Here is a 17970-nt window from a genome sequence, read left to right as displayed (position 1 = left end):
TAATAATAACTAGAGCTATGTCTGTTCGATGAACAGAAAATAGGGCTTTTCCGTATTTCTTTTTTGTGTGTCCATATGCAAAAGCATACATGTACCATAGTTAGGGAACTAACTTCTCCACAGGACTTTAAAATATACAACTTTTAACATGATCGACGTCACATGTCCCACTATGACGTCATCGTAACATCACTTGTCAATGCACATGTTTTGTAGTCTTGATGTGCACCAAGTTTGACATCAATCCCATGAAAGAAAGTGTAAAATTTTGTAAGCGGAATAAAATCTTAAATATTAAGAAAATAATAGAATATCAACTGATGACATCATGGTGACAACATTTCAAATTTTGCATACTTGTGACATTTTCTACCTATCCACAAAGTTTCATGACAAGGGGAACTTCTGTTATGCATGCGTTTGGGAAACTTGCATTTTTGATGATGTCATCGTGACGTCACACATTTTTTTTTAAATTGTGCATATACCTAAATTACCTGACAAACCAACTTCAAAAGGATTTTTAAATTTTACATGTTGCGTTGGTGAGATACAGCTTAAAGGTCCAAACATTCAAAAATTCATATAAAATCACATGATTACGTCAGCATGACGTCATCTCAATTTTTACCCATAACACAACCCGGTCTAACTATATACCAAGTTTCAACCCAATCAGATTTACTGTTCTGTAGATATAAGACTTCAAAATATGCACATTTTTGATGACGTCACGTGTCCCATGATGACTTCATCGTAACAACACCTGTCAATGCAAATATTTCTATTGTGGTCTTGATGTGCACCAAGTTTGACATTAATCCAATGAAACAAAGTGTACAATTTTGTAAATGTAATAAAAATTTTAATATTTAAAAAAATCATAAAAAATCAACCAATTACGTCATGGTGACGTCATTTCAGATTTTGCATACTTGTGAGACCATCTACCTATTCACAAAGTTTTATGACGATTGGGCCTTTCCTATGTGTTTTGAAAAATGGCATTTTTGAAGACGTCATCGTGACGTCTCACTTTTTTCTAAATTTTTGGCATACACATATTACCTAACATACATAATACAAAAAGGAACTTGCAATTTTGCATTTTGCGTTCATGAGATTGGCTTAAAGATCAAAAAATTCAAAAAATTATATTAAATTGCACGATGTCGTCATCGTGATGTCACCTCAATATTTACCTATAACACATCCCGGTCTATCAACACTTGTCAGTGCACATGTTTCATTGTGGTCTTGATGTGCACCAAGTTTGAAGTCAATCCCATGAAAGAAAGTGTAAAATTTTGTTAGAGTAATACAAATTTCAATATTTAAAAAATCATAAAAAATCAACCAATGACGTCATGGTGACGTCATTTCAGATTTTGCATACTTATGACACCATCTACCTATCCACCAAGTTTCATGACGATTGGGCCTTCCCTTATATGTGTTTTCAAAAATGGCATTTTTTATGACGTCATCATGACATCACACTTTTTTCTAAATGTTGGGCAAACACATGTTACCTATAAAGAAACATAATAAAAAAAAGCATTTTCAATTTTACATGTTGCGTTCGTGAGATATGGCTTAAAGCTAAAAAAAAATTTGAAATTATATATTAAATCGCACGATGACGTCATCGTGACATCACCTCAATTTTTACCTATAACACATCCCGGTCTACCAACATACCGAGTTTCAACCCAATCGGACTTACAGTTCTGTTGATATAGACCTTCAAAATATGCACGTTTGTAAGGACGTCACGTGACCCACGATGATGTAATCATGACGTCACTCTTCGAGACACAACTTCACTATAGGGTCTTTACCTGAGATAAGTTTCATTGGAATAGGACTTTGTTTTAGGTCAAAAGTGGGTCACAACAAAAACGTGTACAAAGTCAATGGGATCTGGGGTGGACCCAAAAAGATCAAAAAGAAGAAAAAACTAGAGGTATGTCTGTTCAAGAACAGAACATATGGCTTTTCCGTATAATAATTTTTTTTCATGAGTTTATATCAGACTTGTATTCGAGTCACGAAACATCGAGTCCAAGTCCGAGTCCCGAGTCCTCCAGGTCGAGTCCGAGTCACGAGTCACAAAGGTTGAGTCCAAGTCCGAGTCATGAGTCACCTCTAACATTGTATTGGAAAAACGTACATTTTAGGGAATTCAGAGATTCAGAGTCACCTTTGATATAGGCCTACATGTACGTCAGCCACGACATAACACGGTACGAGGCAAGGGAAAACCTAGGCTACTTGTTAGGATGCACGTATGTGAAAGGTGGCGATTGAAGTTTGACGTAGTGCCGGGTTTCTCCTCTATTTTCCTCTTGCAGAAGTTGCATTCTGCACTTGATCTTCCATTGGCATTTCTCTTGAAGTTAAGATACCCAAAATTGACAATTTTTGGAGTGGATGCCATCATAATCTACGTTGCAACTTGCATGTAACGTTACCGAAACGGGCAGATCAGCAGACTATTCATATCGCGTTATCACGATGCGAAAGCAATACACGTGTGAACGACAGGACGTCTGACAAGAAAAGTCTGGTACCTTACGTTATCAATCTTGCACCAATGCAGTATTACGTGCGGACGGCAGGGTACAGGTTTCGGTACATTGATTTCTTTAATCAATATATGGGTAACCGGCCACGGCCACGCACGCACCGCATCAGCGCCCTGTACATGTATTGCACAGTAAAGAAAACGATCGACTTACGTATGTGCGCGTGTGCAGTGCGGTATTTTCCATCGAGTCACAAGTCAGTTCGAGTCCAAGTCCGTGTTTGAGCCCCGAGTCCGAGTCATAAGTCAAAGTGAATCGAGTCTGAGTCCGAGTCATTAAAAATGTGACTTGAGTCGGACTCAAGTCTGAGTCCGAGTCACGAGTCATACAAGTCTGGTTTATATAACTGTTTATGTAAATTATGTAAATTATTTTCTAAAATTTAAAATTAATTTGACTCACAAAGTTGAAAGTGCATTTTATGTCATATTTTGCTGAATTTTGAATTGAGTATTGAAGTTTCAATATGTGATGTTCCCGGTTACCTAAAGGAATTCACTTCGTCGATAAACCAAATTGAATGCAATGCAAAATGGTTAGCCTTTAAATGAGACTAATCATCTGAGCACGTACTCAATCGATTAAATATGATTGTGTGAAGTTTCAATCACACAAGTTATTGTAATTATTATTTTGTTAAACAAACACACTTTTTGCAACAGCTTTGACAATTGTAATTACAAGGCTTGAAATAAGACTAGCTGTCACAAAATTCAATCGTGACACAACCAAATTGCATGCATGCGAATTGGCCGTATGCTCTCAATTGAGTTAGAATTCATCACGGCATCAGCCTTGAACACAGACTATATCACCATACCCGTGACCCGACCCAATTGTTTGCAACATTTACGTGTATAAAGCATGCAAGGCAGATCATTATGCGCGCATTGAAAACTTTCACGCGTCATATACGTATGTACTTAACAGTCAGATCACTTTCACCCACACAACATGTACACATACATTCGAAACGCACATATGGCATATGTACGGGGCACGGGAAAATGCAGAGAATACTGCTTTACGTTGACAAATGACCCGCGCAATTATTGTACGCACAACCGGTACATGTATATCATATCATTTGTACATACGTTCCAAAACACTGCTTCGTATCAAAGTCTATGTGGCTTGGAAAACTATACAAATTACAACACAAATCTGATTATAATGCCACCCGAATGCAACTTTGTTTTAGAAAATGAAAATATGTTAATGTTGTCTTGGTCTGCAACAAATTTGGGTCGATCAGATCAAAAACAGTGTTAAATAAAAACAAATCGTAGAAAATCATAAATTCATAAAACATAAGCGGATGGCTTGATTATGACCTCATCGTGACGTTATTTCAAATTTCGTGTACTAGTACTATAGTATTATCTACCCACCCACAAAGTTTCATGACGATTGGACATTCCTTTATATGTGTTCTAAAAAATCGCATTTGTGATGACGTCATAATGACGTCACACAATTTTTACAATTTTGTAAATGTACCTGTTACCTAACAAACATAATACAAAAAGAATTTTGAATTTAGCATTTTGCGTACGTGAGATATGGCTTCAAGGTCCAAAACTTCAAAAATAGATATAAAATCACACGATGACATCATGATGACGTCACCTCAGTTTTTACCTATAACACATCCCGGTCAACCTACATACCAAGTTTCAACCCAATCGGACTTTAATATAGGTCTTTAGATAGGGCCTATAGGGTCTTAAAGTTTGCATGTTTAAGATGACGTCACGTGACCCATTATGACGTAATCGTGACGTCTCTTCAGGACACAAGCTCACTATGGGGTAGTTATATATTGTAAGTTTCATCAGAATACGAGTTTGTTTTAGGTCAAAAGTGGCGCGGTTAATAAACCGTGTACAAAGTCTTTGGGATTTGGTTTAGAATAAAAAGAAAAGGGAAACTAGAAATCTATGTCTGTTTGAAAACAGAACACAGGGCTTTTCCGCGAATTATTTTTGTATGACTTTATGCTTTTTTTTGCCAATATATATGCAGTCATTTTAATTTTTTTTTTTTTTTTTCAAAGTTCATAAAGCTTGCGGCCCATGATGACGTGATGATACGAGTGTAGTCAGTGCCCAATATTAAAAGTGATTTAGTGCCGTGTGAAGTTGATCTGAACAAAGACAATGTCAAATTGTGTGAGTTGAATGAAATATAAAAAAACGAAACAAATAATAAAGCATGAACTGATGACGTGATTGTGACGCCATTTGATTGGGAGATGCATATTAATAATATTATCTACCTTCACCATGTTTCATGAAGATGGGACCTTTCCTAAAAATGTGTGTTTTAAAAATTAAATTCCCATTTGTGCAAATGTCTGACCCGACAAACCCTTTACAGCAAGAATTTTGAATTTAGCGTGTTGATTTTCTTTGTGGCAATGACCTTTAAAATGCCACAAATCCATGTAGAATTTGATGATGGCGTCATCATGACTTTTCTTTGTGTTTAATTACAATGAATTATGTTACGGTGACACGATATTGACTTCCATATAGAAGTTGGTGTCACAACGAACAGAAATCTTATCGATAGTGTTTGTGAATTTGGACTAAAGGTAATTACTATAGCTCATTTGCGGTCACAAGAATCAGGGAGAAGATCTCGAAATTACTACATTTTTTTGTGATTGATTTGGACAATTTTGAAAATAAGCAGCAAGTAATTGAAATTGTTTTTCATTGTGAAGGTAAACATATTACGCTATATATATTTTTTTTGGGGGGGGGGGCTGTCTGAAGTTGAATGTATCAGTGTTGTGGAACATAATCATGTTCAATTTGTATTTATGATGATACAAGTACATGCTACGTGTAAAATACAACTGGCAGTGTACAACTGTTCATCTTTATGTTTGTACGAACACATTCAGTTTTAGTTTGATTGTGGGTGACCTCGAAGAACGCATTCTTGCCTCGGCCCCATGTCGCCCTTGGATCTGGTGGAGATATATTGATGTTTTTTTCATCTGGACCAGTGATGAGGACAGTCTCTTGACCTTCACTAACCACATCAATTCCTTCCACAGAACCATCAAATTCACATCGGAGTTCTCGGCTCACCAAACCCACTTTCTGGATGTCACCGTCCGCAAGCAAGGCAACTCACTAACCACTGACCTGTATTCCAAACTCACAGACACCCACCAGTACCTCCACTCCTCCAGCTGTCACCCCAGGCACTGCAAAACTGGCATAGCGTTTAGCCAGGCACTCAAACTCAGAAGAATTTGTTCTAATGATTCCGATTTCTCCCGCCATACACAGATACTGAGGAACAACTTGGTGGCCAGGGGTCACAGCTCTCGCCAAGTTCATCAAGTTAGAAGCGCCGGGCGATTTTGGGTACCCTTTGCGGGGAGTGGTTCGCAGAAAACGGACGTACAAGGCTCGCCGATCCACGGGCTCGCAGCATGATTCTCTCGGGAATGCCAGACCATAGGGAACATAGTAGGAAAACCTAAAGCTCTGTGAGTAATTTTAATTATCAAGATAAAACTGCATTTTTATCGTTTTTGTGTAAAACCTATCAATTGTGTTTTCCATGATCAAACCAAATGAGACAAAATGATAATCAAGTATAAATTTTTATAAGTTTCTCTCAGGAAAACAATTGTGTAAGCTGAGGGTTTTGATGTTTGTGTCAGGAACTGAATTGACACATATTAGGGTCGAGTGTTTGTTAAAACAATCGAATGTTAATTCATATTTTCAGGGGGTTCCTGTATCAAGTTTTACGGGGTGTGGAGTTCAAGATTCAAAATCAGATTTGGGGTCGTCTTTCAATGGGGATTGCTCTTCAATTCAACCCAGGGTTCAACCAACTGAGGGGCCAGTTCATGCAGTCATTGACTCGGCATTCATTCTACAGAGCCAGCTTGTTAATTAATTTATTGTATTAAATTCTTGATTTGTTGTAAATTTTTATTTTTGATTATTTGTTATTAAATTATGTTTGCTTTCTCTATGGTAAAATCTGAGTTGTGGTCGTTTGGTTTACGTGTTCGAGTTGTCCATTGTATGTCAGTCTAAGTAGGGCGGCGCTAGGGTCTGCCTTGCGACAGCAACCAACAAGTCGTCAACCAAGCCTGTTCTTCAATAAAATACTTTATAAAAAATAAGTGAAATTTGTCTTCTATTTTTTTGAACTGATTGTTTCTTTGGGGGGGGGGGCAGCGGGTTGGAGTGTAATAAAACTAATCATCTGAGCACGTAGGCCTACTCATTTGAATAAATAGGCCTAATATGATTGTGTGAAGTTTCAATAACATAAGTTAGTGCAGTCATTTCGTTTAACAAAAACTTTTTATGCAACAGCTTTGAAATTTGTTTTTCTGCATTATGTATTTTTTAATTGAGGTGATGTTTTTCTGTTTTGAATGCATTATTATTGTATGTGCTGTTGTTGTTTTTATTATACATATAGATTTAGGACTTCCAGACTGTACACCTTTAAGATGATGCACTGGGACCCATTATGACATCATCATGGCTTCTGATTTGGTATCTACATGTATACTAAGAAAAGAACGACATCTGTCTGTTTGCCCTTCCCCTAAAGCAGAACAAAAATCACTGAGACAAGTCTACTGATTGTCGAATGGGGGCGCCATTCACTTTTTACGGTGTGCCGCTATATTTTTTGGGTGACGCGCTGTCCTTATTTTGATCCCGTATTATCAGGCTAACGATGCCTTGCATAGCTTAGCCTGTGCGCCCGTACAATCGTTAAAGTTACTGATTGGCAAATGGTGGGCCATTCACTTAATATGGTGTGCCGTTATTTTGTTTTGTAACGCGCTATACTTTTGATCCCGTAAAAGTGTTATGCTGTGCCGCTTGTTTTACGCTGCCTTGCACAGCCTAGCCTGTGCGCTCGTACAACCGTTAAAGTTATGTACTGCCCTCTTTTGGCGGGAATAAAGGGACGTAATGTAGATTGTACGACGTTTCAAAGCCACGTGTACGTGCTATACATGTGGAAGTCTTGTGCATGTTTTAAAGCTCTCTGCCGCAACTTGCGCAAGGGTATTTTTTTTGCAGACGCCGCGTCAACTGTGTGAACATTTTGACGAGCTAGGAACTTGGCACTATTGAGGCAAATGTTTACGCTATCATTTAATGGGCAACTCAAGATTATATCTGTTGAAAAAGGAAAGGTCTTTTTAACGGAACTTCCGGTCTGATGACGTCATACACCTAAAACTTCGCACACATCTTAAGTGAGTCAAGGTCATCATATACACCAATATTTAGGCGATTCCGACAAACTTCGCCACGGACATCTATTCAAAATACATTTTTGAAAATTTTCAGCCTGTTGCTAGAGGGCGCTTTTAAATAATGAGCCACTTCCGGTTTTGGCCTTTTTCGACCGGAAGTAAGGGTCACCTGATTTCATGCACACTGAATTAAATAAAGACCTGAACCTACTCTACCACTTGCCAACAGAATGCTGTGGACGCGTACGGTTGATTTCTTAAGCATTTTTAAATATTAAAAGTGTCACAATTTAATTCCCTATAAATAAACACAGCTGACATCATCATGACGTCATCATTACACACTGTTGTTTGAATTAGGGTCTTTGCTTGGACAAAGATTGGTGCAAATGAATTACTGGCAAAGAGTCAAAAATGCCCTTTGAAAATCGACAATTATTTCTAAATTTCTGTGTACAAAGTCTATGGGAAACTTCTTTCCAGTTATCAGGTGACCAAATGCGGTCACATGATAAAATTTATCAAATTTGTAAAATGGCAATAACTCATAAACTAATCAGCTGATTTCAAACAAACTTGGTCAAATGAAACCTGGACACGTGCCCTTCCTAACCACGTTCATAAAATCTGGCCAATGGTCATCTGATGGTCACTAGTGGTCATTTAATGAAAATCTACAAAAATGCTTCCTCTCCCACAGTTTTGACCGAATTAATGTGAAACTTGGTCAGTTACATCTTTGGACCATGCCTCATATAGGGTGTACACAGAATTTAGCCAGTGGTCACCTAACGGTCAGTAAGGGTCATTTTATGAAAAAGTTAAAAATGTTGTTTTACACTTTAAATCTTTGCAGTCCTGTTCAGTGTATTTTTCTATCTCTAATTCTAAAATTTCATATTCCTGACTTATTTGGTTGTCGAGTTATTCCAAGTTTATCATTTTTGAAACGTACGAAAAAAGTGCCACCTGCGTAAAGCTAGCCGCGTATTCTGCCCGATACTCCGCCGTGGATAAAGAGTACGGAGGCCAATAAACAACACTATTGCTGTGATTTGATGTTGAATGCGGATTTTCATAAAATTTGCACAATTTTACTGCCTTTTTTTCATAGACCTTCGTCAGGTATCGACGACTAAGGTTCTTGCTCTCGGAGCACAATGTACCTCTAGTTGTACTTGTCACCTTCTTAAATTGTTGTCTTTTTATCATTCATTACATTCTATAGGTCCTTCATATGCCATTTTTCCTTAACATCTTTTGTTTGATTAGTTTTGTTCTATGGTTTTAATGCAAATGGGTAACTCCATGAAGTTCGGGCAAAAAGTGTGACATTGGGTCAAAGTTCCCAAATGTTGATCTGAATATTGTTTTTGATAGCTCAACTACTATATTTTTAGGAAATAGTATGCTTTTTCCCCAAAACATAAAACTGAATTTGTGGTTGATCTTTACATTCATGATGGGAAATTCAAAATACCTATGCTACATGGACACCAAATCTAAACAATTGCTCTGAACATTTTTTAATGGGTTAGGTTATTTGTCAGATTTCTTGTTGTTTAAGATTAACTTTTAGGGTATAATTAAAGGAAAAAACAAATGGTTCAGCAGATGCTCAAAAAAAGTTGATACAACCCATTGTAAATTGAGGCTTTTTGTGTAATTTTGACAAAATTGTGCTTGTTTGGAAAAAGTAACCAAATCAGCTAGAAGAGATCTAAAATAGCATTTATGAGTAAAAGTTTGACTTAAATGACACAGTCAGTGAACCACCTTTCTAAAATGATGTTCAAAATGTATGCCTTTGCTCGTCGTGCTGAGAAATATGGCTGACAATGTGTCAATTTTAGCTATGCTACATGGACACCTTGTCCTGTAGCATAGGTAGAAAACAGCACAATTTATCCAGTAATTAACTGAAAATTAAGCAAAAAATGGCTAAATCATGTTTTATGGCAGTGGACATGCAAACCGAATACAGAAGCTGAATTTTGGATACATAATTTGGATGTATGTATGAATTATAGAGTGTGGAACAATACCTATGCTACATGGACACCGTGTCCTATTTATCAATTTTCACTTTAGAGGAGCAAACCCTTATGTAAAATAGAGTTCATCTGTATCTGATTGTTATTAATTTATTGTAATTAACCACTCTCTTGGTTCTAACATTAAAAAAATAATTTGTCTACAATCATAGCTTCACAACTAAAGGAATACTCTCTTACCTATGCTACATTTTCTACCTATGCTACATCTGGACACCACGCTACATTTTGGAACATAAATCTTCATTGCTGAAGAACAATTTTGCAAAGCATGTTTTATTTTGAATATCCATCCAATTACTATTTACCAAAGGTTAAGATGTGTCAGTATGTGTGGAGGTATTTCAGCTTGAGGGGTTTCTTTAGTTTGAAAATACCGATGCTACATGGACACCATTTCAAAAAATGATACTTTTTCTTCTTGCATCTTATAAACAGCAGCAAGTTTGGAGAATTCAACTTTTTAAAAACTCAACTTGGAGTGAGTTGAACATAATAAAATCAAAATCTTTCAGATACAGTGTACTGTATGGAGATAGCATGCCTTAGTACCTATGCTACAGGACACAAAAAGTGCGGACACCAAATGTAGCATAGGTAACAGAATTTTCACATGCATGTAATATCAACACGAGCAGCTTTTGTACAATTTTATGCATAGATATGGGTGAATATGACTGTAATCTAATAGTAAATTACTTAAAAGGATTGATCAGTGGGCATTTTTGCAACAAAACAACAACAATAAAAACACATGTTTCTGTTAATTTAAATGTCACACTTTTACTGACATTTTTAGTGGTTTTTGCACACATTTTGCCCAATAAAAATTATTTGGGGGCAGATACAGTCCTAGTTTGATTTTATTTTTAAAAGTAACATCATATCCTTTGAGGAAAATGTTACTTTGAAGGATTTGAAAGATTAAATTTTTTACAAATTGATAACAAAGAGAGTAATTTCGGCATTATCAGCTATTATTCCAACTTCATGGAGTAACCCACATGTGCTTGTATTTATATTATTTTATTATTAATAATATTAGTGTAAAAATATGTAATTTGTAAAGCATTTCATATTTCATATATCGTCATTTTGAAGGATTTGGCGCAATATTAGAATATTATTATTATTATTTGGCCCATACATGTATATCAATTGCCCTATATATATTTTTGAAGTGCGATATCCCTTGAAAAATGTAAGGCAACCCTGGTGCCCCGCTCCCAGACCAGAAGTTTTTTGGCTTTTAAAATACCGGTAAGATGGGCAAGTTCTAATCACATTCAATGAACAACCAACATAGTGACACCCAGCTCAAACTGTTCACACTGATGGGGGGTGAGGGGTGGGGGGTGGGGTGGGTCCGGGGGGGATATGGACATTCACTGGGGGACACATGCCCCCACCACTTACACCACTTTCTAGAGCTAGCAAGATGCTGTATATAAACATTTGAAACATAACATTAGGGCTGTCAAGGACAAGTATTTACAGGTCAATGTGCACTTGCTGTATGTAGAAGTACCAGTACGTGTGTAGATATGCTAATTAGTTTTTTTCCTGGACATGCTACCGCTATCTTTAAAAAATCATAACTTAAAAACTTTAAGAGCGCCCATCCCAATTTTTTTAGATTGTTGCTGACATCATAAACTTACATTTGAAATACAAAAAAAAATTTTACGAAATGTGAAGCATATTGATTTCGTAATTTAAGGTCAAAGGTCATTTCGTTATGCATTTTCTTTGCACTTCATGCTATGATTTTGGTTATATTTTATGAAACGGAGGCCATCCAAAGAGCTTTAATATGATGTACAACTTGGCTTCGTAAGTGCTATAGTTTTTGAAATACAACTACTTAAAGTCCGGAGGTCATGCTAATTAGTCAAATGTTTGTTGACCCGTATCTCAAAAACTAACGAGCCAATTTACCAAAATAAAAAGTCCTGGGGGATTCTCATATAGGCCAATCATCACACCAAATATCGTTTTAATCTGTGAGGGTCAGGTCCAAATCGTGTTGAATTGACACAGAATGACCAGTTGGTGAAAAATCACAGGTGGTGTGATTTATGCCTATCCGAAATGGCTTCAACATCGCCTTCACTGAAAACCTTTGTAGGGAAGAACAAACCTCCAGAGAAAAGACGAAGAGAAAGTTCTGGTAATTCAACTGAATCAAAAAGATTGCAAGACACACACGCTGTTCGTAGTGGTGAGGCCACTAGCTGCCACGCCCGGCTCAAATATGCCGGAATGCAGCAGTAACAAAGGCAATAGCGCACAGTTGGCAGCCATTTTGAACATGCTCATTGAGATTAAAGACAACATAGGGACCCTTGCAGAGAGAGTGACCAGTCTGGAGAACAGTTATGAGTATGAAGACGAAGGTGGGGAGCATGTGGTTGAAGAATCACAAGGAACTGGTTCTGCTCCGTAAGCTGAACATGCCAGGGCATGACCCTGACAAGCCAAGCACAAGCAAGGCAGCTTCACATGCAAACACGTCTGAGAAGCCGAAAAAAGCAAGGAAGAATGACAAGCCTGCAAGTATGTTCAAGGACATGGCCAACAAGTTCACTAGTAAGGAACAATGTGGCAAAGCAAAAGGATACAAACCTGGCAGACATGATCAATGGACTGTTCAGAGAGGCTGTCTCTGAAGAAAAACAAGTCAGGTGTGTTTACAAACACAAACACCCCACCACCGTGACTGTTCCATGACATAACACCACTCTTTAACATCAACTTTACATGTATGTAATTGGCTCACATGGAACGTTCATTGACATCATTAGTGTTTTCTGTAGGTTTTATACAATGTATGAACTATAATCCCTATTATCTCAGAATAAATACAAGATTTCTTTTGTTTTAGCCACTGTGACCTTGACCCTTGACCTTTCAGCCCCATATGCAATAGCCTTCTTAGGATTACCAAGAACAATCCACAATCCAAATTTGAAGTTCACATGTTAAGTATTTCTCAAGTTATCGCGCTGAAAAATTCTTTTGTTTTAGCAAATGTGACCTTGACCCTTGACCTTTCGGCCCCAAATGCATTAGGCTTCTTAAGATTACCAAGAACAATCCACAAACCAAATGTGAAGTTCACATGTAAAGTGTTTCTCAAGTTATCGCGCCGACAAGATTTCTATTGCTTTAGCCACTGTGACCTTGACCCTTGACCTTTCAGCACCAAATGCAATAGGCTTCTTAGGATTACCAAGAACAATCCACAAACCAAATTTGAAGTTCATATGTTAAGTATTTCTTAAGTTTTCGGGCTGAAAGATTTGTCCAGACACACACACACACCCACCCCACACAGGTTTACGTTACATACCTTGTGAGGACTTTCCATTGCTTTCGTGTAGTTAAGAAAAAAACAGTGACAAAAATCATTTTCTCAAACTGTGAAAACTCTTTCAACCCAATTTTTTTCTATGATTCCCTTCAGTGTTTCTCTTCATTCTGCCACGGATAAACCTAACCCCAAAATGCCTCTAAACCTGTTTTCCAGAAATGGGAAAACATTGTGTGGACGTGGGAAAAGAATAAAAAAAATTAATAAATAAACAAATTAAATAACCATAACTGCCTGCGTTCACGATAAAGCATTCCTTCTTTTACCTACTTCTAGAATGCCAAATTTATTTTTTTTTAAATGGAAGAAAATGGGACCTGAATCATTTGCCCAATACCAAGCGGGTGCACACAATCTCCCCCTCCACATTGTTTCATTGGTTGATAAAATACATCTAACACTGGTCATTTCAAGAGAGAGCTAAGGCTCCCCTAATCTATTCGTATTATTTTTTAAGCGCACGTTGTCTAATTGACTAAAATGCTGACACTGCGTAAAATATATAGTATCCCCCGAGCACAATCCGTTGTCGTTCGTACACAACAAACTTTAATTTAGGCTAATGATGTGCATCGGGTCGGGTCGACCAGGCCAAACCGACCCGAAACATTATTTGAGATATAAACCAACCCGACCCGACCCGACAAAAAATAAGGTAAAACCGACCCGAACCGACCCGACCCGAAAAAAAAAAAAAAGGAAAAAAACGAATTGGACAAAGTGATCACTTTTTTGTGCCTGCCCTTACCATGGAGCTATCCACGTGGCATGAATTCTTTTGCAAAACCATCGTCTCTCTCTCATACTCAGTGGGTTAACAAGAGTAGGGCTAACTCCGCTTATTAAACAAACGCATGGTCACTACGTGGTATCATGAAAACTGTTACAATCTATCTATTTCACTGTCAGTCCCATCCGACTGGAGAAATTAATACCGTGGGAACTTGATAGTGCGCTCGGTGGCCACACCACACAATGGGCTGCCGTCACAATGACTGTAGTGTCAATAATATTGCTAGCCTGAATTTTTCAACCGTTTAGTTTTATTTCGGTTTATTTCAGTTTATCTCGTTTTTTTTTTAAAGATGGCTGAACCGACCCGGCCCGACCCGACCTGAAAATGTAAAAGCAAAACCGAAACCGACCCAACCCGACTGAAAAGATGGACAAACCGACCCAACTCGACCCGAGGTCGGTTTAGGGTCAGGTCGGGTTTGCACATCATTCATTTAGGCACGCTAAATTCCTTCCTCCATGCGCTAACCTACATGACCTAGACCCGTGAACGTGGCTATATACAACGCCACGTTCACGGGTCTAGCATAGCTTGAGTAACTCCAGCTGACATGCTCCATATTCATTCACATGTAAAATGAATATGGAGCATGTCAGCTGGAGTTACTCAAGCTAGGTCTAGCGTAGCTCTACTGAGTGGAGCGTTGAACTACGGTACCCTCCGTACAAACGCTCCACCGATTTGGCATACTTTGGTGACGGCTTCACAGTAGCATTATAGTGTACATGCCCTCGCGAGGACAAAAGACCCCCAAAAAACTGATTAAGAGAATACAAATGAGAAAGACAGTAACCCTGGATACATGTAGATCCACACATTCATGACATTCCATTAGACCCCTTAAATTGTTCCAAACAACCGGTAATTTAAAAAAAAAATAAAAAATAGTCTGGACTGATGCATAATTCATCGCGCGCGTGTGTGAAGTCACCATTGAAGAAAACAAGTTGCGCTTACTCAAAGACTGTTTCATGTAATCATATGTGCCCCGCGCCATCTGACAGTGTGGGCTTTTGGCGCGGGACACATATGACTACATGAAACAGTCGTTGATTAAGCGCAACTTTTTTTTCTTCGATCGTACAACGACGGTGATGTCACGTCAGACGCCCTCATTCAGCAAGTCGGTGCAAGGTCTGAGCTTCACAGCAAACACATGCATTGAGCTGTGAGTTTTTTCTGACTATTTTGCTGGTTTATTTTCTTCAAAATTTTCGCTGTTTGGGAACAATATAATTAAAAGGGGTCTGATGGAATGTCATGAATGTGTAGATAAATCCAGGGTAACTGCCTCTCTCATTTGTATTCTCTTTACCGTTTTTGGGGGGTCTTTTTGTCCTCGCGTGGGTATGTACACTATCATATGCTACTGTGAAGCTGTCACCAAAGTATGCCAAATCAGTGGAGCATTTGTACGGAGGGTACCGTAGTTCAAGGCTCCACTCAGTAGAGCTAGGTCTAGCGCTAACCCTAGCTTGAGTAACTCCAGCTGACATGTTCCATTTTCATTCACATGAATGAATATGGAACATGTCAGCTGGAGTTACTCAAGCTACGCTAACCCAAACAAATTTTACCTCAACTAGGCCTATAATTTAGTATAATGTACTGTCACTACTGTTGTACAGACAAGTACAACCGAATGCGATTGTTTGCACTAGTTAGTAGGATGGGTTGCCATATTATCGCGGTACTTATCACGTTTCTCGTTCGGAATAGAGATTCCCCACTAACCTTCCCGAATTGTCCTGTCTTTTGTGTAGTATAACTCTTCCTTTTCAAATTGATATAAAAAATTCCGACGGTGGTGTGGTTTATTCCGTGTTCGATGCCTGTGAAAATAGACATGCTCGGAGTGTGCGAACGGAAGTGGACTCCCTATTATCGCGGTATGCGGGAAGTGGTTTTTATAATGATCTCAACTTTTTTATTCATGGTTAATGTTTGACCAAAACACCCCCTGAATAAGGTCTGATATTTTCCCTTTAAGTTCAAGTTGATTAAAGACTATTAATCTGCAGGATGATTTCTAAGACCCTGCCCTTCCCCCGAAAGGAGAACACAACTCACTTAGGCAAGTCTACTGATTGGCGATTGGGGGCGCCATACACTTTACACGGTGTGCCGTTTTATTTTTGTTAACGTGCTGTGCTTATTTTGATCCCGTAAAAGTTTTTACGATTTCGCGGTGCAAATATCGTCCTTCGACTTCATTTTACATTTGCAGCTGATGAATGGGAACCAGGCAATGGAACTTTCATGGACAGAGCACCATTAAAGAATGGCAGTGGATATTTTGCCGGAGACGGCAAACCTTCAGTAAACGTTAGTTTGCCGGATATGCACTGAACATGCGCAGTTACTGTTTTTTTGTACTTAAAAAACATTTTCTGGTGACAAATTTTAGTCTGGTTCCATGCCAATGTTATCATTGTAACCTCGTATTAATCACAAGATGGGATTCAGACCATTTTATAATTTCGGACTTTATTTCCCTTTTTAAAAAAATCCTCCAGAGCCACAAATCTGAAAAAGAAAATGTAATACTCTGATTACTCTGCAATAAAATGTTTGAGACATGTTAAAATAATAATAGAAGAATATTCTTATTTATTTGGGGATGGAAAAAAAAAACTTAAAAATGTGGTGAGGATCAGGATTCGAACTCGGGACATCCCACTCACTAGAGCAATTGCTTATCCATTGCACCGATAATACACAAGTTTGGTGGGAATTTAATACATATTATAATTCAGCCCTATCTTAAAGAGTACAGCGCCCTCTGTTAATATGGATTGCCGCCGGCAAACCTTTAGTAAACGTTAGTTTGCCGGCGTTACCTCCGGCAAAATATCCACTACCTTAAAGTTAAAGAAAAATACAGACGGTACCTATTTTAGCAGACACGGTGAGGGAAAATTTGCAAGTTGAAAACGTTATTATTCATTAAAAATCGTTAAAAGTCCCGAAAGACACAAACATTTTTAATCGTCCTTTTTATACAACTTGGCAAAAAGTCCTTAATCATTGTGAACTGGAAAAAAATTGCCACTTGAACTTGTCTTGAAGGAGTTTTGGCAACGCAAAAAGAGAAATTTACCATGCCGCGATAATTAATAGGGATGCCGCGATAATAGGGAGTCCGACTATACATAGAATCTTTCTCAAATTCAAAATTAAACTTAAAAATTCTCGTTTAATTTTGTGAATTTTGACTTACTTCGGTTATTTTGTAGTGTGGTCTGCCTAGGCCTAGTAAACAGCACTTTCTTCCCTCTTGCTACGTGCATGGAATGTCAGTACACTTCGCGCGAGGGCGATACTACTGTTGTGCGCTTTCTTGACAATAACGCATTCTTAAGAATGCGCTTGCACATTCTTATGATTGTGCAACTGGATCCTTGCACAATCTTCGCAAAAAAATAACTCTTCCAGATTGAGCGCACATTCTTAAGAATGCGCGACAAGATAACGGTCTTGTCGATACCGAGTACCTGCTTGCAGTGGCGTAGCCACCGGGGGGGGGGGGGTGGGGGGGCGACCGCCCCCCCATGAAACCTTGTCGCCCCCCCAGTCGCCCCCCACTGAGATTTTGAGTTTCTAAAAAAAATATCATTGATCTACATGACGCCATGGGCCCTATTATGTACTACAATGTATCTTTTGCTTAGAAAATATTGGTTAAAGTGGTCAGAAATTGCCTCAGATAGCACCACAGAGCATTTAAAATCCAACATTTTTCGGGGCCCTTAAGCGGGCCCCGAACCCCACGCCCATAGCTCAGAATTCTGGTAGCTGATTCAATGACTCCAACCTCGAAAACAATGTTTTCTTATGCCTTTAGCTGAGAAAACCTCAAAAATTATGTTTAAAATTATTATCTTTTGTGGTAAGATAAT

The 17970-nt window shown here is 38.3% G+C and overlaps 1 protein-coding gene across 2 annotated transcripts in view; it reads right to left on the bottom strand.

Moving 5' to 3' along the window:
- The window catches only part of LOC119743543, a 47852-nt gene extending 30444 nt beyond the window's left edge, over nt 1-17408 (bottom strand). For both annotated transcript variants that reach the window (XR_005273052.1, XM_038219969.1), the window contains exon 1: nt 17292-17408. The gene's annotated coding sequence lies outside the window, so the exon portion shown is untranslated. The remainder of the gene's footprint in view (nt 1-17291) is intronic.
- Between the last annotated feature and the right edge of the window lie 562 nt (nt 17409-17970).

Source organism: Patiria miniata, unplaced genomic scaffold, assembly GCF_015706575.1.
Source record: "Patiria miniata isolate m_02_andy unplaced genomic scaffold, ASM1570657v1 HiC_scaffold_11, whole genome shotgun sequence".
Taxonomy (NCBI): Eukaryota; Metazoa; Echinodermata; class Asteroidea; order Valvatida; family Asterinidae; genus Patiria; species Patiria miniata.
This window is presented reverse-complemented; position numbering and strand designations above follow the sequence as displayed.